At 36.3% G+C, this 24,370-nt stretch overlaps 1 protein-coding gene across 3 annotated transcripts in view; it reads right to left on the reverse strand.

The window, feature by feature from the left end:
• The window catches only part of FHIT (fragile histidine triad diadenosine triphosphatase), a 620,171-nt gene that overhangs the window by 524,388 nt on the left and 71,413 nt on the right, over nt 1-24,370 (reverse strand). For all 3 annotated transcript variants that reach the window (XM_074835874.1, XM_074835877.1, XM_074835875.1), the window contains exon 2: nt 7,313-7,364. The gene's annotated coding sequence lies outside the window, so the exon portion shown is untranslated. The remainder of the gene's footprint in view (nt 1-7,312; nt 7,365-24,370) is intronic.

The following is a 24,370-nucleotide window of genomic DNA, read 5'->3' on the forward strand; positions in this document are numbered from 1 at the left end:
TCCTCATCAAAACTTCCTCAAAACATTCTTAAAGAACCAAACTAGATAGTGTAAGACAAAAAGAGGAGAAAAAAATATCCCTCTTCTCTATCATTTATATTCCTGTAGAACAGTGTCCTTGTATCCTAGCTTCTTCTAATCACTTACATAGACACTTAGTTTTACTCATGAGATTAAGTCCTAACAGTTTTGCACAGAAGGGGCAGGGGAAACTCCAGTATAGGTAAGTAGATGGCTCCAGCAAAGCAAACAAGTACTGCTGGAGAGAGTTTTATCAGGCTGAAGGAAAGTTATTAAAATTTTTGAAATAGAAGTTATTGAACAGATTTATTAGTATTGGGTATGTGCTGATGACGTTTCCTACCATTAGAGCCAATCAACACTGTCAATAGAGAAGATTATTAGTATACTTATAGACAGAAAAATCAAATAATTTTGAAGTATGGAAAAAGCAAATAGGCTAAAAATATATAATAGAACACATGAAATTTTACACTTGGGAGCCTGTAACAAAGTAATTTAAGAGCTTATCAATTGCAAACAGCAGAAGATATGTAAGACCAGGATTTATTACAGGAAAACTGTTGTGGTACACTATGAGAAAGTATTTTTGAACTTCAGAATGCATGAAAATCCCTAACCCACAGAAATTATTATACTAGGCCCACTGGTGACATGATATAAGGACTTTTCCATCCAGTCCTGGACACGTAAACTGAAGAAAAATGAATAAGTTCAGAGAAAGGCTGTTAAGATGATTAGATGAACAGAGGATCTCAAAGCTTCCAGCTTTAAAGTGCAATGTAGAAGCAACTAGCTCATATAAAAATGGTTTGTCAAAAATATATTCATGTTTGCAGAGATACTCTCCAAGTTCTGCAACACCGAGTACAGGTTATCCTTCTCAATTTAAGGTAATCTTTACGTAAAAAGTAAGTAACATACATTGCTGTAGTATATTTTCTGTCTGGTTTTGTCTTTCCCCTTACTCCCAAATTTTCTTCCCCCCCCCGACCATAGGGAATGGCAAACAGAGCTCTCAGGAAGAAAACTGATAGAAGTGGCATAACCCAGAACTAACATGTTACCATGAAAGTTTCCAGACATGTTCTTTCCTCTATTAAAATCAATCTGCATTATGTTTCATTACCTTGACTTTGCTAATGCAAAATACTTAGGTAGTTAAGAGTGCTGCTGATGGTGGTGATAATCATTTTGCTCAAAATTAATCTCAAGGGGCCTCAGATTACTGCAGATTTACCACCTATCCCATTATGCCTAGCCATATTAATTTAAGCACTTCAACATACAGACAAATTTTACCTGTGACAGGTATTCAAAATCTGGCATCTTTTCAGAAATTACAAGAAATCACCTTTACTTGAAAAAGTATTTGAGTCTAAGAGCACAAAGTTTACACGTGACAGTTTTGGAAGTATTCAGAAAATCACACGGGTATGAATTAGACAGTGCAAAAGCAAACCAGCATTTGTAAGTGTTTGTCTTCCTACACAAAGTAGTTATGAGTCATTCTTTTTTGTCCCTTCTCTCTTTTTTTCAGCACTCAGACTCAATCTTGGCTTCTTTGGAGTGATCTATCAAACTAATGCGACTATGTTACAACCCTTAGGTTCCAACCATTACAGTAGGCAGAACCAACCTTATTGATACATGAAAGACTATGGATATACCTGTTTGAGAGGAGACAAGAAGCCATTTGTTTAAAGAAAAGTACACACAACATGCCAAAAACAGAGGTGCTTGCATTCTGTCTCACCTGTGGTTGGAGATTTCCCTGAACTCCTGGGTAGACACAACTTTGTCTCAATCCCCTTTGTTCTACCAGTACCAAGTTGCAAATACCTTGCTTCAGAATATAGATACTACTAAATGTAGTTTGTGGTAACTGGCTATACACCAGAACTTCCTCTGACTTTTTCAGTGTCACTCGTTGTATTCGGCTCCAATTTCTCAGTTTTGGCAAAGCTGACAGGTCAGGACTTGAGGATGATGAAAAGACATTGCCAACTTCAAACTCTTTCAAAAGGCTCAAAAAATTATGGTTATTTTTGAGATACCTCAATTCCTGTTCCAAAATAAATAGAATGCTCCTTCCTTAGCATGCAGTGCAGTTCAATTCTCTTTGGCTCTGTCAGAGTTGTTCCTGTTTTCCTCTGCTAGTCTCCAAATTATTAGAAAAATATCACTTCAGGATGTAGCTATTGGTGCTATCGTATTTAAGTTTCCACCCTTGCTGTTATAGTTAAGCGTGTGCCATGTTCAAATCAACAGTAGCAGTGAGGCAACTAATGTGAAAATGCAACTTCTGGTTTTCCTGTTAAAACATGAACCCCTACTTTCTGTAACACTTACAGAATCTGCACTAGTCACTTACTACTTTTGTAAAGCTTTTAAACATTGACTGAATTAACTAATTAATTTGACATTAACTAATTAATCTACTGACCAAAGAGAGAGAAACTGGCACTGGGAAATTATTAGTTTGGAGGTTAAATTAATTAAAAATAGTACAGTAGTGACAGAATTTAATCTCATACTTCTCATGAGAGCATGGAATCACTCACAGCTGCAGCAATTTGTGATAAATCCAGGGAGAGATTTCATGATGGGAGTGGAATTAATTTGTGTCACCCCTAAGAATATATGTGTTCACTCAGGAGTACTTATATTAAACAGTATTAAATCCACAAATTGAACAAACCAAAAGAATCTATCGTTTGAGCTCGCATGTGATACATGCTCTTCAATATTAAGATACAATTATTTGTGTCAGTAAAATTCAGGGGATCACAACAGTGGTCAGGAGGACCAGAACATTCTTTACAGTCTGTCTTCATCTGTGTGAATACACAGCACGAACTGTGAATACACTTCCTTGACTAGTTTAAGTTCATTCTTTATATTCTACTTTTATCATGATAGCTTTTAATTCAACAACTTGAAAACCGGGGAATTACTTTAAAACATGGTCAAGACACTCATCTACATGCGCTTGAGGAAGGAAGGAAGAGAGGAAGATAAACAGAGCTGGGGACAGACAGACGGAAGCAATCGCAATACTCAATCTCACAAATAAAACCACTAAGCAACAGAGCTGTAGTTACCCAACTCAAAAGGAAAGATGGACACCTAAGAAGTCATCCTTAGTACATAAGTACACTGGACAATGTACAATGAAGTATACAAACTATACACACGTTGTACTCACTCATAACTATTTTTGACGCTGATGAATAAAAAGCCAGTCATGATTTTCTTTCTGATAGAGGAGCTCTTAAGTTAACAAAGAAACTGTCCTTCGATAGGAGCTCAGTTACATTAACAAACTCTTATCTGTAACCTAAATGAGGGTCACAGTTCAAGCTGTAATCCCCTGCAGAATGGGAATAAGAAAGGCTAATATTTCATATCCAGTCTTCAAAAACCTCTTGAAGACTGTTTTATGCTGCAACCACCACTCAGACTACAGCAGAAGCAGAGCAGACTGAGCTGCAATGAACCTGCCAAGCACTAGGCTGCTCACACACTGGCTCAATGAAGAAAAGCTGCCCGTCTTGAGAAAGCTTTGCAGGAGCACAGTCAGCCCTGAGCAATGGAAGGGGCAACATCAGCAGTTCTGCTTCCTGTTGGGTAGGATTAGGAGCAGAGGAAAACACTCAGGACATGGATTTACAGAGATACAGTGCCTATCATCCTCCACATTTAGTTTCTTCTCAGCTCACTTACCTGTCACTAACTATGAGTTTTCCCACAGCAGAGTACACAAAGTAAAAGAAGACAACTCCACAAGGAAAATTCCAAATACATTTCAACCTGCACCACTCCTTTTCCCATCTTTAAATTTGTGTTCAAGCATGCTGGTGCACAAGTCCAAAAATAAGTGAGAGAATATGGCAGAAAACTTTAAATCTGCTGTTCATATACTGAACAAAAGGACCACCAAGGCTGTTTTAGCACTTGCATAAAGAACCCAGCAACACACACGGGCAGCGAAGGGCCACAGACAAGGCACTGCCAAACTCAACACCCCCACCCAAAAATCAATCACTACATCACTTTTAGGAAACTACTACCAACTCACAAATCTAAAGGAGGGACCTCTGGGCCTGAATAAAGAGAGCAGCAACTAGATTCATGAACAAATTCAGCAGCAAAGAAATATCAGAGAGAAGCCTGAGAAGATGGAAGTACGAGCTACTCCAACCAGAGAGAGTTCTGCTTCTGCAGTAACTATTGATCTCTCCACTCATCTCTTTTCTGGAGCTTAATACAAGGCATCCTGTATACATGAGCTCTAACTATCCAAGTACCTGGGCTGTTTTGAATGGAGGATGAAAAAACACAACTTGGAAGATTCTTTTGTCTCCATCTCTTAATAACGCAAGGCTGATGCAGAACCTGTTACACCTTTGAGGCGCCTTGCAGTGGAGCACGCCTACAACTGAAAGCGAGAGATGTTTTTGCAGCTTACACATATATAATCCAAATGGCTTCAAATTTACTACTGCAAGTACTACTGACAATGTAGCTGTGGCAGCATCATTTCCAGCAAGAATTGTACAATTCTGCCCAGAAACTAAGGTAAGTATTCACGTTAAGCATGCCATGTGTAAAAGGGAGATAATACTCTGTCCTGCTTTTGGTATTATTGGCAAGGTATCTCATATGTGAGAGCAGAAACTTACATTGCAGCTTATGACAACAGCCGCACTCGCTAGGTGGTACTGTCAAACAAATAATAGTAATGCTAATAACTAGAAGGAACTATTAAGATGAATCAATATAAAAAGAAATTACAACGCTTATGTAAAACATTATTGTCTATTCACTGAGAAATTACAAACCGCAGAATCCAACTGATCTGGCAACACAGCTAAATTGTTATTGATTTGCATTGGGAATTTTTTCCCCCCTTCTTGACATTTCTAGAATTTTTATATAACTATATATTATGGCTCATAGTGAAGACGAAATCTATTATAAATTCCACACATCTGCTGAGATACGCCATTCTGAAGTTAACTGTCTTGAAACCTGCATTTGGAGCACATGAAAGTCATTCAATTTCCCAATATTAACTCCTCTTACATCAATACCTTTATTTAAGATACTTTGCGTTCTTGTTCACAGTGTAGAACAAAAACCAGAGTTTCTTTCCTGTGGGGTCACGAGAAACAAGCAAAACTAGTCTTTTTCAAACACTTATTCAGAGGAACAGATCCAGCTGAGAAGGCTAACATTTAAGTGGCTGAATAAATCAGTGACTTATATTCTAAATAAATGTATGATGTAATCAAAGTTTTTGAAGCTCAAGTCATGAAAATCTGATGATTAAATTTAAGTTTTTAGTACCGTTAATGTCGTTCCCTTTTTTTATATAAGCAATTTAAGTCTGTTTTAACAAGGATTTTGACATACAGTATAGACTTCTAACATCTAGTATAGACTAATGAGGATCCTCAAGTACAGCAATGATCAATTCAAGATGCAGGCCAGCATCTCTGAAAACAATACCTCTTAGCATGGATTGTGAGTATGTAAACATGCAAATATGCACTGAGAGAAAGTTACTGTAATGAGGGGATGCTGGCGAATGTTACATATACTCAGTTACAATGCAGGTATCAACCACTAAGGTTTGTTTCAAACAAAATTGACTTAAAAACCTCTTATTTTTCGCCTATGCTGCCATAATTCCCTGTTGAAATAAAAATTATCATGTGACACCAAATGATACCTGAATGTTTGAGAGATACATTATATATGCTATTTGTCTCAGACACTGTCTTTAGCTTTACATTAGCTATCCTCAAAATTGAACAGTGATCTACTGATACTGGATATAAACATCACAACTCTTATTTTTTGTGAAGGAGGTTAACATTTAAGTTTCACAAGCCAGCAAGCTACTTCCCGATTACTCTCCCTCAATCCTTATCACTAAACTAGTTTATCATGTCTTTTGTCCTCCATTGTTAATCTCATACTCCCACAAAAGGAATTAATCAGAGAGCAACAAATCAATACCTACGTTATCTGATATCATTAATGACACATTTCTTTATTAACAGGAAAAATCTTTTTATCAGAGTTCCAGCTTCAGGTTCTATACACAGCTGACAGGACAGTTGTGGGTCCAGCTTCAAAAACAGAACCACACTGAAAGGGCTCAGAAAAACATTTCCTTAGATCAGTATCTGATAATCTTCCTGCACATCTGGACAATTTTAGACTTGGGCTACCATCTAGCCTTGCCATCTATTAGCTCTGTAATAATCTACTTGCTGTAAAACATTCATTCAGCAGTTGAAGCTGGAGATACCTGACCACTCAATACAGTGAAAAGATGAACTAATATATGCTACCAGCACACAGGCCAGGATCTAGTACAGACAGGCCAGAAGTTTGCAAGACAGAAAAATTAAATTAATGCTACAGAACAGAGCACAACTGGGTCAAAGCAAACAATGAGTCATTCAGGAGATAGTAAAGCACAGATTTTTCTATGGAAAAAATGGCAGTTGGGCTTTGCTGAGAATGTGGACTTTTTTTTTTTCTTTAAAATAATCAGTATTTTTGGTTAGATAGACCATTTTTGCAAACTCTTTTAACATAAAAGTCATAAAAGACTACAAAATTATTATTTTATATCTACCTCTGCACACTATCCAAAGTTAAAACACAGAAATAATTGAATATAATATGCTGCAAAGGTCTTATACTTTTTCTGATACTTCACTTGATACTCAAGGAGAAAAAATATGTGTTACTTTGAAGATCCTCCTAAATTAAATTTCTTTGTACAAATTAGAAACTTTGACATTTAAAATGAATTTTAATAGGATAATAAACTCAGGAAATTTCATAACTCCATCCAAGATATGAGGCATCTCTGACCTACTGACAGTTTACGCTGAATGAAAGTCATCATTAAACTCTCATGAGGCAGCACACCAATAGATACTTTAGAGTGACTTGAGTGATGAAGACAAATATGAAGGAAAAAACAGTTCAGCCTATTTTTAATATTATCTTCATAAGGACTTCAAAAACACTTCACAATATTGAGGGGTTTGCCTTGTACTCACAACTGTACAGCAGGATGCAATATTTGGTGTTTTTCTTCAACATTGACTAGCTAAAGTTTTTAAAATATTTATTTTCTTTAAAAAAGCTACTTTTCATCTCCTTTTTTTCCAGAGTAAATACCAAAAGTTGACACGAACCAGGCTAAGTGTTCAGAAACCAGGAAGTAAATAACAAGAACAAAAAATTATCCATTTCCACCTACCGATTTCCTTGGAGCTTGACTTCTTAAGAGATGCTCTTTTTTTATAATTAATCTGTAAAACATGAAATACCATATTCAGTACTGCTTGGCAAACCATACGATATAAATCTAAAGCTTTAACATTACTTTTTTTAAAAACAGCTATAATCTGATACTTTTTCTAATCATGTTTCTCTCATTGAACTCTAATGGTACAAAGCATTCAAAACCAAGTGCTTCCACTGTATTTTGTCTGGTCTGCTAAGATACCTTGATCCAATAAGTTTTCAGGATCATTTTCACCTCAAAATCTGAACCATCACATGATAAATTGCTGCTGTTCACACAGGCTTCAGTAAGACTCATTTGTCCAGCACCTCTTGGCACTGAGCTCTCTTCATCAGAATCCTGCCTGGCAAAGGGCTGCAAAGCTTCCCTGAATATTCCTCCCACAAATACCACCTCTGAGTACAACCCAGCCTTGGGTATTTAGTTCCCCTATTACTGATAAGAGATTGACATGAAAGGCAGTATAAAATGCAGCTTATGTGATTTTATAGATTGCATATACTCCTAGAGTTAACATTCCCTATGGTTTTATATTTAATTTACTACAATTTTACTCAGGATTACACATGGGATTTTTTTAATTATTGTTTTTACAGAATATTTCATAATAAAAAATGTGAAAGATAAAGCAATACCACAGAAGTGAAATAATCCAACAAACTGCCATAGTAACACAATTTTCATGGAAGATATTCCATAAATTATGCTCAAAAATTTTTTTGAAGAAATGCCTTTTTTAGTTCATCTTTTCTCAGTTACTTGACTGTCCATCTAATAAAAGCAATCATTCCACTCCTTTTATTGCAGTAACAATCAGTTACACCAACAGCCACAATTTAGGTTTGTATTTCTGGAGGGTTTTTTTGGCCCTGGTCATAATCATAAGTAACTATTTGTCAATATTAGTCATTGACTTTTCCTAGTTTTTCTTCATATTCTAACATAAGAAAAGTCTGCCATATATATTTTTCTTACTATGAATAACTACTACCAAATGACACAAAGAACATTTTCTATCCCTCTGCTAGATAGAAAAGGAACATCTCCCCACTACTAAACTGCAATTCCAAAACTCAGTACAGTTATGTGACACATGTTAAAAATTGACCCAAAGCAACAAATAATTCTGATTTCTGTCTAGCTATAAGGAACATTTACAGTCTCTTCCTAAAAATCAAGCAAATGTACAACAGGTGAACGTTAAAAATTCTTATCACAAGAAATTTAAAAGTTCCTCTTCTAAAAATTACTGAAGTGCTTTAAGTCAAGTAAGGGAGAGGTGTCCGTACATACCAGTGCAACTTGGTTTTACTAGTATTGTAACAAAAGAAAGGTCTTGTAATCAATTGTTCCATAGCCAGCCCCCATCCCTGTTGCCTTGCATAGGAAGGACTCACCCTACAACCCAATTCCAGCATAAACATTAAGTTGCTTCAACTCTGCTGATCTGTATCAGTAATGGAGGAAGATTCCTGAAGCTACTAAATCTCTCAAGTGGTCACGGATAAAATGAGACATGTTAGTAGAGATTTACTTGGTTTAGAAACTGAATTATCTACTATACCAAAACTGGATTTAAGTAAACGGTCACAATAGCTAGTTTCAATGGAACTCTAACTATAGCATTGAAAATAGGAATTGCAAAACAGAATGTTGTTGTTCAAGATATTATAACTGAAATAGCAAGAGTAGCCTTGGAGGGGACAGCCTGCTGTCAAATTCATGGAAAGGCGTTTGCAAATGGCTTCATAAAGGACACTTTGGCACCTTTTCAACAATAATAGCTTAAAAAAATGTAAAATATTAAGGGAGTTAAAATTGTTTGAAAACTAAAACGTTCTCTACATGACAAGGAAAGACCTTCATTAATAACAATAGTAACAGAAAAGCTCAAAGCAACTGTACACTAATTATATCAATCTGACTCTGTACCTTGCCTGGAATATCTATCAGTTCACCGTTAACTACTGCCATACTAGGAGGGGAGACACGTACTCAATGCACAGTGTATTTGATAAGACTCTTTTTAAAGGACAGGCTTTTATTTATGAAAAATGATTCAGTGCTGGTTACCAAATTACTGGTCAAATGTAAAACTGATTCACTTCTGTATGCCATGATCCATATTATGAAAGCAAATATGGAAACTATTTGCACCTGACTGTTACTGAGGAACATATATAACATACAGTGAATTTAATTACATTCAGAAAAGGTCTGGGATAAGACATGAAATGGAGTTATTATTTCTGTAGTTATCGCAACAACTGTGTTACATTAGTTGTAAAAAACTAAGATTCAAAACATGACTTAAAAAAGGATTAATCAAATGAAATGTCTCCAAAACATTTCTAGATGTTGGCTCTCTGGTTGTCCATGAAAGGGAATGAGTTCTATATATGCAGGCTTTTGACTGAAGTTCAAGGTTCACATGCTTTCCAATAGTCTCACCTCACAGAGATTTGAGATAGAACTTGGACTGTTAAATAGCTAAATCCCTGACTAAGAACCACGACTGTATCAAGAAGGGAACTGAAAGCCCTCACTAAGGCTTAAGAACCAGCTGTTCCCAGTGGACCATCAAACTATTTATGCTTTGACTGTCTGTTAGCAGGAACTTTCCTCCCCTCTCTCTAAAACAGAGAATAGGATAGGCTCAAACAGATTTGAAACCTACAAACAACTAGGTCATAAGTAAGTTGCAGAAGCTTATAAAACAAGCATTAGGAAATGAATGGCTGCAATCCCCTGGCCAGCTGCAGATAATCAATGACCCTACAGATCCCTAGTTCTTACCCTCACCATACAAACAGCAATGCATCCACCAGGCTTGTCTAGACAGGAATCATTTGGGCAGAAGCTGCACTGGTAACATCTGCATTAGCATCAATCATGCAGCAGAATGCTTCTTTCTCTCAGTTAATACTCCTTCCAACTCACCTAATTAAATCTACTCTATTAATTTCACTACAGCTCAACAGATTCTGACAAAGCAGCACTAGTCTGGACTCTTGAATTAATAAAGATTGTTGTCTACATATTGATAACTGCATGTTCCCAAGTTACCTTCCAAAACCAATGCGGAAGTCAGAGACAACTGGAAACACAAATATAAAAACACAAACGTGTGCATGCACACGCATGTGTGTGTGTCTGTGCTCCTGTGCACAATAGATAAGCCATACCAGTAACGGTGAGGAATTCAGATTGCACTACACAAATAATTTAAAAGACAATACTGACAGGCAAATGTGAAGTAACTAAACACTTTAGAATTACTAAAATAGGCATATCATGGTCTATATAAGTAAAAGTGTCACAAAATATTAGTTCCTCAAATCAGAACAACATTTGTGAGTTTGAATCAAATTCAATACTTGGTACTTCATTTTGATGTTTAGTAACAAAGAGGGTAGAAGAGTTTGGAGGAGGTAGGAGAAAAAAATTTGACATATATCAACTTTTCACCTCTATTCATGTTGGTTTTGCCACCAAGTCAAAATATTCACTGTCTGTTCAGCTATAGTGGAGAGGAATGCTGCAGAAACTTGCATATAAGATTTTCAGGGGAATTTTCAGATAAATTTGGATTATTGGCAGGGTAGTCAGTCTACTTGTGCAAGACCCTGCAAATTAATTAATAGCATTACTCACATGACCAATAATATGAAAAGCACTTAAGACAGGTAAGGGAAATACTGGTAGTACTACCACTGCACGTTAGTTACTTCACAGCTACTCCGCACACACCCTTGGACACAGACTGGTTTTTACCATATAACCCTATGAAAGACTGGTAAAATCCTTTGAGCTATAAAACTCTGCTGAAGAAAGGGCTGCCTAAAAGCCAGTTTGAGTGAGTTACACAAAACTACCTTGAACAGAGGCTGAAAAGGCAGCAGGATGTGGAACCCACCCACATCAAGTGATTTCCACCATTCATTAAGGCCTCAGTGGCAGGGTTCCCACCCTCCTCCCCACTAACAACTACTGTACATCAATTAGCATTAGAGGAGGGAGTATCATGATCCTCCCATCCTCCCCAAGGCTTATTTCAGCATTTTCCCCTTTGACTTCTCTCCAAGCTTCTTCAAAATCACTTAGATAAGCTCAGAAGAGAAACATGACAGGTTTTTTCCTTATTCTTAAGCATGTACATCATCTGACCATCCATATTTTGCAAGAGATTTATAAACAAATTCTCATATTTATTCTGCATAAAATGCCAGCCTTTGTCCTCCTCTTTGTTGTACATATTTAATGAAATTAAAAGTGGTTTTCAAAATTGTTCCACATCCTCACACTTCTTTAACCTCTCACTCATCTTACTAAAGAACTGCTTTGTAGGAGCCTTATAATCAGTTGTTTGAGGGTTTTTACATTATCAAAGGGTGAGATTTAATAAAAAAAAATAATTCCACTTTATTGCATGCCAGATAGGCTTAGTTTGCAATTAAACACCTTCTGGTAAGCCAGCAGATATCCAGTAGGAAGCAGAGAAATATAAGGAGACATGCTACTCATTTCAAAGGCAAAATCTGAAAGAAATTTGGAACACAACACAGATGCTGGGTGCATTAGTATGAATACTAGTTACAGAATCAAAGCCTTTCTCAAATTTTACATTGGCTAAATGAAATACCTTTTTAATGAAAAGTTATTTCTCAATTTTGCATATTTTAACTGAGTACAAACACTCTTAAGGTATCAATAGCAATGACACTGCAGTATAGTTGTTTTCTCATCACTTGACCAAAAAGTAGAACAATATGAAGAGAAACACATATTCAAATGAAGGATATCTAAAAATAGCATTAAAAAGTTTTAGGACAGATGTCCTCATTTCTTGTGCATTGTGAAAGTTGATTTTTAAGCAAATGACAGGTATTTTAAGAGACAAAGAACAGCAGCAACACTGCACCATCCCTGCTGCCCAGAACGATGACACAAGGGGCAAAACATTGTAACTACACTTGGATAAAGTGTTTCAAAAGAAACAGGATGATTTGGTTTACAAATTAGGATTACAATATGCTTAAGAACATAAACATAGATGTATTCTTTAAGTGAAGAAACAGAGAAACCTTTAAAACCAAAAATCTATATACTTAGCTAGGAAAATAAACTGTTATTTTTTGTATTCGTAGATGTTAAACTGGGAACCCAACAAGTAGAGACATGACCATGATATTTGTTTCTGCCCAGTTTATCTACCTATTTTAATAGGTATCTAATTGAAAACTGAACCATGGAGACTGGTTATGTGTAAGTGCAAAGAAAAAAGCATGTACATACAGCATAATTTTACAATATCTGTCTCTTGTCTAGTTAGATTAGTGTGATTTCATCCTTGGTATTTCAATTTGTTAGTGTCAAATACTATATGATTTTCAAGAACTGAGAAATAAACTAAAATAAATGCTATTATAGAAACCATGCCTATGGAAAAAAACACCAAACAAATTCCATATTTTCATAATTCTCCAGTTTTTTCCTAGCATTGCTTTTTATGTTCCTTGAAAAGAGTCTTCCTATTAGAAGTTCTGTCAACTTGGGAAATTCTCATTTTGGCTCAAACTTGCCTTTTGAGTGCCTTATTATTATTTTTAGTATCATAAACCCAATCAGGGACCAAACCTGTTGTCAGATTCTTTGTAAACATGAATGAAAGCACGATAGCTCAGCCAAAAGACTGCAAAAGGCAGATGAGATGTTTAATGGAAACTGTGAAATAACATCATTGCTGCAGACATGCAGTAGCGTTAGCAAACCTAAAGCCTACCTAATGTTAAGATCACTGAGACATCACAGTTAAAGAGATGTGGTCAAGTTTCAAAGCAGATAATTCAGTAGCTATAAAAAATGTTTAAGGGGAGTCAGTCCTAAGTGTAAAGGGCAGCATGACAGACATCGCAAAAGGTGCCTATCAGTAAGTTTAATTCTATATATTAATTTAAGTTTCACTAAAACTAGCGGGCATAAAAGCTGAGCTGACACACAGGACCAAAGGAGGAGTAAATATACATCTCGTTGTATAGAACAACGTAGGTCACCACCCCTAATTCACACTTACACCTCAGGAGTTTAAAGAAGCCATGCCACTAACATACAGGCAATTTCTTGGGGATGTCAGCAGATCTGAGGAGATTTACTGTTTATGGACCTATGTTCAACTTCATTTTTCAAAGTAACAAAAGCACATCCTGATGAAGCAGGGCAAAATCCAAAAACACAGTAAGTGCAGGAAACAGCATCCTGAGAGGCCATCAGTTGACAGAGTTTTCAGGTTAGGAGGTGACTGGAGAGGGTTGCTTGGAGCTGAGTGCAATCAAAGTCATCTGTTCAATTCCTAGTGCATTAAGGGAAACAGATTTCTGTAGCCTTGCAAATAAATAGATTTACTCCTAATAATTCTAACATCCTTTTCTTCTGATAACTTCTGAACTGGATAATTGGTTAAGCTAAAGGAATAGCATTAAGCAAGTGCAGGATAGAAGCTGGCATCAGAGACAGCCTTAGCATCTCAACAGGAAATGAGATATGGGAAGTAATATTAGGACAGATAAGGAATCCTAAAATCTGATGTGGTTTTCAGGACATGAGAGCTCGAATAAGGCTGCAGAACAGAAACTGAAGGGGCCTTTGCAGAAAGACAAGCTTTATTTAAAAGGCAAACTTTGGTCCCATTTTAAGTATCTGTAACTGCCCTTGATCTCAACAAATGCAGCAATTTTATCATTAACAAACTCATTACTGGAAGTTGTACAGAGGAAGTACATGTATAGAAAACATTTCCTCCTATACTTCCTCTTACACTTGCTCTCTGATCCACCATGCATTCTCCTGTCACACTCTTTTCAAAAAAAATAGTTATAACACCTGCACTTAATCTATGAGAAGAGAACTGCACAACAGCAGCACTTCTACATAATGGGAGATAGGCACATTGTTAGCACCTGATATCCTATAAACCTTATTAGAACAGTATTATCTTACTCTACTCCTAAAATGAATGCATCACTTACTTTCTTGTCCTGGATCAAGAACTTGTTAATGCACAGAACAGGATTTGGCTATGTGAAACAAAATGCCAAACTTCTGACCTGTCACAAAACCATAAAAGCTAACAATTTCCTTCCTGCTTCCTCTGATTTAATGGATGAAAAGTATTTGCTAAAAACCCAGTGATGAAGAACTCAGCATATGATCTGAATCTTTCTTCTTTCTTTCCATGCAGTGCTAACTAAACACTTCAGTCCTATCCAAATTCCACCGTACAGATATTCAGGAATATCTTTTTTGGTCAGTTTGCTCTCTTCTTCCATGTCTTATGGAGACTGGAAGAACTAATATCTTCATTGTAGCAATGGTCCTTTAAGTATAGATTCAGCACAACAGCTCTTTTATTTTTACCTGGTTTATTGCTCTTTTGAAAATAGCACACCACTTTTTCAGATACTTTCCACCATTCCAGAACCTTTCTTCCTGACTTGTCTTGCTTTTAGAGCAAGAATTAATTAACAGACTGTCAGAAGGTCTTGATGGTCAGGGACCAACAAAGACACACAGACAAAAATAAAAGGAAAAACAGAGGCAAGGATGATATGGGAATCACAGGAGACAACTAAGCAAACTTTAGGGCATGGAGATGCGAGGAAGGGGTGGCAGCAGACGACTGAAGTCAAGAAACTCGAGTGAAATGCAAGGACAAAGATCACAGAGAAAAAGCATAGTAGGAACATAACTATAAATAATCCTTAGTAGCCACAGCCCTTGCTATAGAGATGAGCCTCCGTGGAACCAGGTACTGTTTATTTTGTGATTATGTGGGCTTGCTCTATTTTTGTGCCATTTTTTAATTTCAAAATGTGTCGTTAGAAGAAAGCAGAGATTTTACAGAAAACTAATCTCTTTGAAGTAAAACATGCATTCAGAGATTTTGTGTGGTTCATAGAGAACAAATAATTCATCTGCAAACATAGTTCTATTTACCATAGAACCATCCCCACTTCTCAGAATTCAGTAAGGAACATCTTACCCCCCATCATCACTATCGCAGTACTATGGAATGACATAAACAGAAAGAGCAGCAGCATACAGTGATCCCCCTTTAACTGATCAGTCCTTGGTTGTTACAAGGTAGCCTGGATCTCACAGCAAAGGAGAAAAAAGCATTAGTTATCCTGGACAAGTACCAGCATAGTTTTATAGCACTTGGGGGATTTCTAACGCTTTTAGAGATGCTACGGTTATTTGGAAATTTTCCAGTAAGCACTAAATATCAAAAATAGCACCTGTACTCAGCTAAGTTGAATTACCTGTTTACCACTCATGAGAGTAAAATCATTTAATAAAGTATTATGCAAAGTTCACTGGAAAAGCCAACACAAGAGAGTAAAGATCCAGAAACCTTTTATGCTTTTATGAAGTATTCATTTGACACGCACAAGGTTGAGAAAACTGGTTAGAAAGAGACCCAGATAGTTTTATAAATTAGGAAAAGAAGTTTGTGTTAAATTTTTATTGAAGGAATTAGACTTTAATGGCCAACCTATGTAATATTCTGTAAATGAGCAGTAGAGCCTGGCAACAAGAGCATAATAGCATGGGATTTAACACCACCATCTTGCTAATTGAAAGGACCTGACCTCATCAGGGTCATGCACTGCAAGTCAGAATGATAACACTGCAAATTATCACTGCTTTACCAGTGTCTCCTACCCGTAAAGAGAATGTAACTAAGCACGTTACATTCTCTTGATTTAAAATTTATTTTTTCCCAGTCTACATGGTTTGTAGAAGCTTTAGGGATAGAAAACTCTAAGGTAAAACAGAATGTTGGGGTGCAATGTTTTTTTCCCCACAATCCAAAGGTCTCACTTGTTTAGAAAATTAATACACTGTTCCACGTATCATTTATACTGATATTCAAGTTAGCCCTAGAACCTTCTGGGATATGACAAGCAAGAAGTCTGTAAGCAGTGATGTATATACACAGTATCGACCCAATGATACCAACTTTACTCATGCAGTTTGTCTGTACTTACACAAGTAGTACCGCTGAAGGCAGTAAGACAGCTTTAGCTAAAAACCTGACTCAGACAAGAAAAGAATCATATTACGTATGTACTTCAACATGTAGCTTAGGACACTCAACCCCCAAGATTTCTTCCCTATTTCTGAAAAACAGCATTCCAAATATATAAGCAAGAAAATATGACTGCCAGGAATAAAGTTTCAGTTCCCTGTAGGTACTTTTCCACTGATAAAGGTATATCCAGCATATGTATATACTGAAAATTCTACATTGCTGTTCTTGGCATTTAATTAGGGGTAAAGGAAAGTGTGCAGGACTAGAATTTTAAGTGTTGGTTTAATAACCTTTATCCAGCTCATTTCTGAATGATTTTCTTCCTCTCTGGAGAGGCTTCTAATGTCAAACACTGGTATTAAGGTGAGTCATGGTTACTGAAGAGGCACAGAGAAGGCACATGACAAAATTATTAATTATAGGGAGGGAAGGAGTCAGAGTATTCTTTTCACTCCATAAATGTCCTTCTGAAACAGAATATTTAATATTGAATTCAAATACACTTTCAGTAGTCGATAGCCATTAAAGTCTTATGGGTGTCAATAAAAGTTGGGGAGTTAAGAATGTAATTTTAAAACTATTGTAAATGAGATTTTTAGAAGGCATTGGAGATTTTGAGAAGGCATAAAGATTTTTTCTGAAGTACAATAAAAGAAATTGGGCAACTATTCTGTATCTAAGATATATGGTAAGTTAAACAATTTCAATACAGTAATTTGAAATACACTCATTCATACTGCTGGCTGTTACTGTTCATTTTTCAGATTCCTTCCTTTCACATCAAATGTTAAGAATTGTACCTATGGAGAAGAGCAACAGGAAAGGTTGGTCAGTGCTATTTTCTGCTAAATTGAAACTCAACACCAAAAGCACCAGAAGGTATACATTTGGATATATAAACTACCTTGAAGCAGCAGTACAGTTAGAGTTTGGGTTGGGGTTGTTTTTTTTTTCTGAGGGGAGAAGATAATTGTGTTTTTAGTGTAACCCACTTAATTTCTACTAAATTACCAGAGTTATGGAAACTTAAGAGTATCTGTTTATGTGTTTTTATTTTGTATCTTACTTGCAACCAGCTTCCCATCTGATAAAATAAGCACAAAACTCCTCTATAAATGTATTCTTGCAGGTGACATTAAATTATTATGTAGTACCTTATAATGATAACAATATACAAAGTGATCAAAAACTAAAATGCATAGTGACAGCTAAAGATCATGAGCACCATCCAGGCTAAGGCCATGAAAGCTTTTTAACATTGAGCAGTCTATGTTTACGTTTATAACACCAATGGAACACGAGTGGAAGAAAGATAGTTTAAAATAAAGATGTTCGCAGAAATTCTAATACTTTTTACATTGCAGAACAATTGCTACAACCATGCTCATCTGCTTTAAGCCAATTCAAACGAAACAATTTCTAAGTGGAAAGATTCTAATGTTGAAAACTCTTCCTCCCTCTTCACTTCTCTCCCAAGATTAGGAAACTATGACACATATTTCAGTGCTACCTCATCTATGTACCACGATATATAAATGTAACCTATGAAAGATAAACTTCTGTGGAAGTTTACTGTTTCACAGAAGCAGCAGGACTTCATAAGTAAATGTAATAGCTTTGCTTGGCTGGGTTTCTTCTCTCCAGAATTCTTAAAGCTCCAAATGTGCAAAAAGCCTAAAACTTGTAGGTATGTTTTAACAAAGTAAGACTAACTAGCAATTACTATCAACATCAAGTCCAATAATATTTTTTTCATAAATACAAGTGCAAACTGCACACAACAGCTGAGAGAAAAAGCTTTTTACAGAACACAAATATATCCGTATACCTCCTCACTACATATTTTCTTCATTACAGCAAATTTGTTTTCCAAAGTTTGGGGATTAATTTCTCCTCCCATTGTATCGCCTGTCCAGAAGAACACATAAACTATAATATTATTTAAGAAAAATTAACAAATGCACTTTACAATGCAATAACATTATTGCTAGAATAAAGAACCATTTTGATTTGCTATTCTTCACTTACTGTAAGGGTAGAGAATCATGACACTTAAGTCTCCACAGAAATTTGAGAGGATAAACAGGCATAATTGAAATTAAACTGGTTTTTAGCAGCTGAGAATCTGACTTTTACATTTTATTGCAATGTATGCCACAAAAGCATGTATTTGGAAAACAGCATGCCTTCTTCAAAAACAGCTCTCTGCTGCTGAAACTCCATCCCAGTTGGCCTCCCTTTTTTCCCTCTTAAGCAGTTACTTTTCATTCTATAAAGACATGGGTAGAGGCAGACATATTAATTGCCTCTGGGCAACGAGTAAGTATCACTTGCAAGCTTTTCTCCAGCACACTCTCAGTACCCTAATACTCATTTCTGTTCTCTTCCTGGCAGATCTGGTCACAGTACTCACCCAACTTTATCAACTCTTCCAGTTGCTGCAGAATCCTCCACAGAGGAAATCACACAATGATAAAGACCTATCTAGTCCAAGTACGTGAAGCTTAGGGCAGATGTGACTTGTTTCACCTACCTTGTTCATTCAAAAGACAAAGGGAACAATGTCAACATTAACAACCTAACACATATGACAATACTGATTGTTTCTTGAGCTGTCTCAAGTCAAGGGAATTATTTCTGCACAGCAAAAATATTTTTAAAAGTAATGAAAGTACAGCAGCAGATTTTAGCTTTTCTTAAAGCTACAATGCCCATGATTTTAGTAACTGGAGAAAACTAAAGCCCTTGTTCCTACAAAGCTTTCAAAAAATGCAAGTTTTCTACAAGGCTTTCTTCAGAAAACTGTATCTCATCTCCACTGCAAACCATAACAAGTCCATCTTTTAAGTAAATTTACACTTAGAATTAAATCCTGCCAACCAAATGTAAAGCCAAATAAATTCTAAAACAACTGAGAGATTATTCACACCCCAGAAAAATCACACTTTATAACAGAAGCTCCAGATTAAGTTAAGGTAGTGTTATCACAGTGGAATAGGCTGCCCAAGGAGGTGGTGGAGTCACCATCCCTGGGTGTGTTTAAGGGTCGTTTGGATGAGATGCTGGGGGATATGGTGTAGGGGAGAACTTTGTAGAGTAGGGCTGATGGTTGGACTCGATGATCCCAAGGGTCTTTTCCAACCTGAATGATTCTGTGATTCTGATTCTGTGATCATCAAGAACACAGCTTCATTCAATACAAGCTCATGAAAACTATCACACTGCTATAATTAACAAAATGAAAACGGGAATAAAAAACGAGCAAGATCCCTAAAACATAAAGCAACAAAAAAAGCACAAACTTTATCTAAGGACTTGCAGGTCAACATTGACCATCACCAAAACTTTAATTTTCATTAGATTGAAACGATAAATTGCAGTCTTACAGTGAAACCTAAAACTGTATTCCAATACAAAATTTAATTCATTAATGTAACAGATTGTCATCTAAATAAATCCAATTATATGCCTTCTCACAACACTTAGTCCCAGCGTATGCTTTGTGTACTTCATAACAAGGCAATGAATACTAAAATTAAAAAAATGCATCTTATTTCATAAAAGATCTTATTTCATGTTGCAGAAAGTGATATACACTAGTTATTGTTAGACTATGATTCTATATTAGTATGAAAGTTCTTTGATGAAAAATTATGAAGCCATTTTGACTAAAGAATTGTATCACTGCAATACTGCTGCTTCAAAATGGAGTTTGCCTTTAGAGTAAGCTCTGCTACCAGACAACTGCTAATATTATAATCAAAGCATCTCCTGCTCTATAGCAGTCCTGTTCACCTCTATCAGTCCACACCTCTAATTTCCTCATTTTGTATTTCCTCCAGCCCTTCCTCTTCCCTGTCCTGTGTCTTCCCTAGTCTCCAAGTGGTTTTGACCACCCATAAGCCTTCTCATTGTTTTGCAGTTCTTTTCCTTAGAGTAGACCTGACTGTGCCTTCTCTTCCGCAACTCTGAGGTATCAAGTACCAACTCTTCAGCATCATCACTCCTGTCACAGTTAACACAAAGTATTTGATTCTTCTCACCTGTTAAAACATATGCACAGAACACTGGGGTTTTTTAGTTACTAATCCTGAGACATAACCAATGTTCTCTGCCCTACTGGAGTTTCAACCCAAAAAGATTTAAGAGTCCCCTATTTTATGCAGCCAGCTCCTCAAGGACAACCATCTCCCCCTAGGTTACAGAATGATTATTTGCAAGGTAATGTTTTACATCTCATGTAGAATATTTAACAAGATTCAGAAAACCACAGTGAACCAAGTAAGAAGCATATCCATTTTTAATTAAAAATCAACTCTCTAAAATATCCCTATGGATATCTTCTGTCTCTCTCACCCACGATCACAGAAGAGAATAAAAATCTCTACAAATACAACATACGATAAGGAACTCCCTATTTCCCAGTGGCCTTTCTGCATTATTTCAAAAATATAAAATGTTATTTTCAACATGCACATCTCAAGTTTACAATGACAGATATCTAACCTTTTATGGGAAAGCTTATTTTGCTAATATTCACTTTAAAGATAAAATTTGGTTGCAGACCCCCAAAAATACAGATTCTTAAGCATGACAAATATACACCCTTGATCTGAAGTCACTCAGACACAAAACTTAACCTGCCAGTAGCAGCGAATAATAGCCACAACATTAGCTGCTACTGCTTGGGTATTATTACAGAGCAAAATACAGGGTTATAATACATTCCCCTGGAATTATCTATGACAGTATCATGTATTAATTTAATAAATTTTCAGAAAGCTATAATAATCTATTTACAATTAAACTGCTGTAGTCTGTAAGTACCTACATCTGTGTAATAATTTCTTACAAATACCAGTTACTGCAGTTTAAAAGCAAATTCTGTTTTGCTGAATTGGAGGCAAGGAGCTGCATTTTAGCCTCCCATCTATTATGCTGAGCAGGCTTCACTATGAATTGTATCTTTGAACTAACACTCTAATCACAACTTAAGCAGGAAGCTCATGTAGAAAAAAACCACAAAATAAAGTTAACATATCAAATATGATTTAGGCTTCCAAAACAAAATATTTCCATTAAAAGAATCTGATGATGTTTTGGTCTAGGAAACAATTTGCATTGCAGAAAGCCTACAGTATCCGGCATTCAAGTAGTTCTTCAGGTTAGTTTGCCTGACACAATCCTACTTCTTACAAACATCAGAACATTTAACTCTGCCAAAGACTTGCATTTACGAAAAGCACAAGTTGTGAATGCCAAAGGCCGTATTTGTCAATGAGAAAAACAATACATGCTTTAAAAGATGACAAGCAGTTTTTATGAATGCCATTCCTGCTCTTTACATTATGGAAAGAGAAATCACAGTGGGAATACTAAACTCAGCATATATTTGGCAGCTCACTGACCAGACACTCTAGTAACTATACAAAAGGTATCTGAACGTTTTTTCCTTAAATAAAATTTTGATTTTTCAGTGATTACATATCCAATGATGAATGCAAGTTCAAGCTACTTATTAAATACAGTGTAACATCACCCTCGCACTCTGTGTTTTACCCCATCTCCTACATCAAATGCATTTCTTCCGTAGCTTCCAATACACACCTTTAGCCTAGAACTTCCTCCACATTCCTTAACATCTGTTTCATGTTACCCCTCTTTCATTTTCTACAGCTTCCCTTGACCTGGCTGTCTACTCTTCCAGCATGTCTATCTTTAAAAACCTTTTCTTTGATCCTGAAAAACTTAGGAAGTCGTCTTCACAGTCCCTTTACAGACATAATCTGTTCTCTCAGCATGCAAGCTCTTTTTCTGGCTTCCTTCAACAGTATTCAAGCTCTCCCTTTGTGTGATAGCAATCATTTCTGACCTTATTACCAGGAGACAGAGTTTGTTGTTGTGGTTGTTTGTTTGGGGTTTTTTTTAAATACAAATATAAAATATAAGAATGAGAAAGGTTTTTTAGAAATAACAGAGCAAAAAATGGATTGGTATTTATGACAAACCTTCTGCTACCAGTTGACAGCCAGAAAAAAAAAGTGTCAATAAAGACCATGACTTTGAATGTAAACAAAGTCTTTTGGATATTAAGGGCTATACTCCTGCACGAAACCTAAAAAAATAGGACACAGGCATTAAAACAGAGGAAGCAAAAAAGTACTGATGGAGGTTTCGTGTTCCTAGTTTCTAACAGTTAATCTCTGCTTTGGAGACAGCTGGTTGCTGTGTTCAGCACCATGCAGGACTCCGCTTCACACCTAAACACAGAACATTACAAAAGTAAAGGCCAGATGTTACAATGGTTAGGAATCATGACAACCAGACCGGAGTGCACAATATCTGCATATAATCTTGTGGTCACACACAACTGAAAGTGAGTATTTCTCTAAAATTCGAATTTCCACACAAGTACCGAATTCAAGAATACTACATGCTTGTGGACCATTTTAGCAGTCCAGTAACAGATTTTAAGATGTATGAAGCTGTCACCTGGAATTATTTTTAAAAAATGGAATACAGAAGAGTATGCTGTAGTGTTCTGCAGTTTAGCTGAATTTGTCCATGTAATAGGTTTAGAGACAAATACTCCCTTTTGAATTAAACATACCTTTAATGCTGAAATAACACATCACTAGTCAGGTACCAGCATTTAAATAGGTAGGCCAATATAGCCATCAGATAAAGTCTACCATCTCCCTGTTTTGGTATTAATCTTGATACATTTACTATCTACCCCCTGGTCAATATCAATTTTAAGTGAAGCATGTGCCCTCCTGCAAAGGAGAGAATGGTTAGTGTTTATCCAAGCCAGAAAGAATCAGAGGTCACTGCTACTTTTAAATGGGAGAGCAGAGGTGATCTGGTAGACTCAGCCTTCCTCTTCCCCTATTATCCTTTGTTCTGTAGACCCTGTTCATCAAATAAAAAAAGTTAAAGAATACATACCCTATTTCTGTTAGCAGATTATTTTTGCCACAGTCAGAACCTGTATTTTTTAAAGCATGGCTTTCTGACCACTTCTCTCACATTTGTATTTGACTTAGCTTCAGAAGTCTTTCCCAGACTCTGTAGGAAAAGTAGGTTTTGGAGAACACAAGAAAAACTTGGGATCATAAATGTAGACAGAGACTATCCATGAACATCGACAGTTCAGTCTTAAAAGCACGACTAAGAAGTTTGACCTTGTTGCAATGCAAAACTGATTGGAACAAAAATGAGCTATCCAGATAAAGCAAGGTGGAGGAGGAAAGGAGGGAAAAGAGAGAACAAAAGATGACTTCACCAGCAGCATTCAGATGGACTGGACTTAAGGTATTTCATTAATTTTGTTTATCATAAGAGAAGTAATATAAAACAACAGTTCTGTATATAAGAGGAACACTTCCGATCAGCAAGTTAAGCTTGAAAATAAAAACCAACCACCTCAAATTTATTATTCTCACAGTATTTCCCAATACTGAGTCATGTCTGATAACACTAGAAAGGGCTCACTGAACTGAAGATATGAACAGAAATTCAAAATGACAGAACAAAGCACTATGCATGACTCAGTTATAAAAGTTTAACATTTAAAAAAAGCCGTCCTAGTTTGTCAGCAGCGCACAACATAACCAGTGTAAAAACTAAGACCTGAATTTTTAGGATTTTGTTGTCATTTAGCTTTCATAATTCGGTTTTGCAGGAGGGGGGAAGGGGATGGGGAGATTTTCTATATTTCACTAGATGAAATTCCATACACAAATTATTTTTCCTGCGCTTTCTCTTCTTGTTTTCTGCATCTGTGTTCAGGCAGTTGAGGGACATAACTAGCACTTTCACTGAAAAGAGGAAGAACTGATAAAATAGTAGATTCTTTATATTCTCTTCAGCCATCTCTGTCTCTCCACAGATGCAATATAGTGAAAGCTTAAATCAAC

This window comes from Strix aluco, chromosome 11 (assembly GCF_031877795.1).
Source record: "Strix aluco isolate bStrAlu1 chromosome 11, bStrAlu1.hap1, whole genome shotgun sequence".
Lineage (NCBI taxonomy): Eukaryota > Metazoa > Chordata > Aves > Strigiformes > Strigidae > Strix > Strix aluco.